General features: G+C 52.7%; 4 non-coding genes across 4 annotated transcripts; all 4 read left to right on the top strand.

The window, feature by feature from the left end:
* The first annotated feature begins 396 nt into the window (after nt 1-396).
* Nucleotides 397-510, top strand: LOC121704394. The gene has a single exon (XR_006030482.1). It is a non-coding gene; the product is annotated as a U5 spliceosomal RNA (small nuclear RNA).
* Nucleotides 511-635: 125 nt separating this feature from the next.
* LOC121704166 lies at nt 636-827 on the top strand. The gene has a single exon (XR_006030293.1). It is a non-coding gene; the product is annotated as a U2 spliceosomal RNA (small nuclear RNA).
* A 420-nt stretch (nt 828-1,247) lies between these two features.
* On the top strand, nt 1,248-1,361 carry LOC121704392. Its single transcript, XR_006030480.1, has one exon. It is a non-coding gene; the product is annotated as a U5 spliceosomal RNA (small nuclear RNA).
* A 126-nt stretch (nt 1,362-1,487) lies between these two features.
* On the top strand, nt 1,488-1,679 carry LOC121704165. The gene has a single exon (XR_006030292.1). It is a non-coding gene; the product is annotated as a U2 spliceosomal RNA (small nuclear RNA).
* Nucleotides 1,680-1,960: the final 281 nt, after the last annotated feature.

Raw genomic sequence — 1,960 nt, 5'->3', positions numbered from 1 at the left:
CAGCCAGCCAGCCAGCCAGCCAGCCAGCCAGCCAGCCAGCCAGCCAGCGGAACCAACCTCTGGGACTTTGGAACCCTCCTTGATTGACAGCCAGCCAGCAGACACGTGAGTCCTTGCCAGGTCTTTTGCCCAACCGTGCCACCTCCCTTTTCGGGCCCTTTTGGGTTTTCCCGCCCTTTTTCTCTTTTTTTTTTTTTTTTTTTTTTTTTTTTTTTTTTATAAATTAATAAATAGCTGGATGACACTGTGTTGTGACTGGAGCATGTGTGTGTGGGAGGTGGAGAGACTGAGTGGCAAGGCAAGCCACGCCTTGGCTGCGGCAGCACCTTGGAGTCACCCTCGCGTCCACGACTACCGCCGTTCTTGACCTCCGTCCAGCGTGCCCTGTGGCAGCAATCGCTCGGGTTTCTCTTCATCTCGCACAAATCTTTCGCCTTTTACTAAAGATTTCCGTGGAGGGGAACAGCCCCGAGTTTACGGTATTTTTGGAAGCTCTGCTTCGGCGGAGCTGCACCTTTCTGTCAAAAGTCAAGCGTCGTGTGAGGGTCCGCTTTTGCTTGTCCCGCCCCCAAGGAACCCTCTGAGTGGCGGGGCCCTCGCCAGAGGGGGCGCCGGACCCCGTACAGTTGTGGGGTATCGCTTCTCGGCCTTTTGGCTAAGATCAAGTGTAGTATCTGTTCTTATCAGTTTAATATCTGATACGTCCTCTACCCGAGGACTAATATATTAATCTGATTTTTGGAACAGGGAGACGGAAGAGGGGCTTGCTCCGTCCGCTCCACGCATCGACCCGGTATTGCAGTGACTCCAGGAACGGTGCACATCCCTTTGATTGTGGAAGAAAAGAACCCAGCCAGCCAGCCAGCCAGCCAGCCAGCCAGCCAGCCAGCCAGCCAGCGGAACCAACCTCTGGGACTTTGGAACCCTCCTTGATTGACAGCCAGCCAGCAGACACGTGAGTCCTTGCCAGGTCTTTTGCCCAACCGTGCCACCTCCCTTTTCGGGCCCTTTTGGGTTTTCCCGCCCTTTTTCTCTTTTTTTTTTTTTTTTTTTTTTTTTTTTTTTTTTTATAAATTAATAAATAGCTGGATGACACTGTGTTGTGACTGGAGCATGTGTGTGTGGGAGGTGGAGAGACTGAGTGGCAAGGCAAGCCACGCCTTGGCTGCGGCAGCACCTTGGAGTCACCCTCGCGTCCACGACTACCGCCGTTCTTGACCTCCGTCCAGCGTGCCCTGTGGCAGCAATCGCTCGGGTTTCTCTTCATCTCGCACAAATCTTTCGCCTTTTACTAAAGATTTCCGTGGAGGGGAACAGCCCCGAGTTTACGGTATTTTTGGAAGCTCTGCTTCGGCGGAGCTGCACCTTTCTGTCAAAAGTCAAGCGTCGTGTGAGGGTCCGCTTTTGCTTGTCCCGCCCCCAAGGAACCCTCTGAGTGGCGGGGCCCTCGCCAGAGGGGGGCGCCGGACCCCGTACAGTTGTGGGGTATCGCTTCTCGGCCTTTTGGCTAAGATCAAGTGTAGTATCTGTTCTTATCAGTTTAATATCTGATACGTCCTCTACCCGAGGACTAATATATTAATCTGATTTTTGGAACAGGGAGACGGAAGAGGGGCTTGCTCCGTCCGCTCCACGCATCGACCCGGTATTGCAGTGACTCCAGGAACGGTGCACATCCCTTTGATTGTGGAAGAAAAGAACCCAGCCAGCCAGCCAGCCAGCCAGCCAGCCAGCCAGCCAGCCAGCCAGCGGAACCAACCTCTGGGACTTTGGAACCCTCCTTGATTGACAGCCAGCCAGCAGACACGTGAGTCCTTGCCAGGTCTTTTGCCCAACCGTGCCACCTCCCTTTTCGGGCCCTTTTGGGTTTTCCCGCCCTTTTTCTCTTTTTTTTTTTTTTTTTTTTTTTTTTTTTTTTTTTATAAATTAATAAATAGCTGGATGACACTGTGTTGTGACT

The sequence above is a fragment of the Alosa sapidissima genome, chromosome 2 (genome assembly GCF_018492685.1).
Source record: "Alosa sapidissima isolate fAloSap1 chromosome 2, fAloSap1.pri, whole genome shotgun sequence".
NCBI lineage: Eukaryota > Metazoa > Chordata > Actinopteri > Clupeiformes > Clupeidae > Alosa > Alosa sapidissima.
Note: the sequence above shows the minus strand (reverse complement) of the source record. Positions and strands in the feature narration are given on the sequence as shown.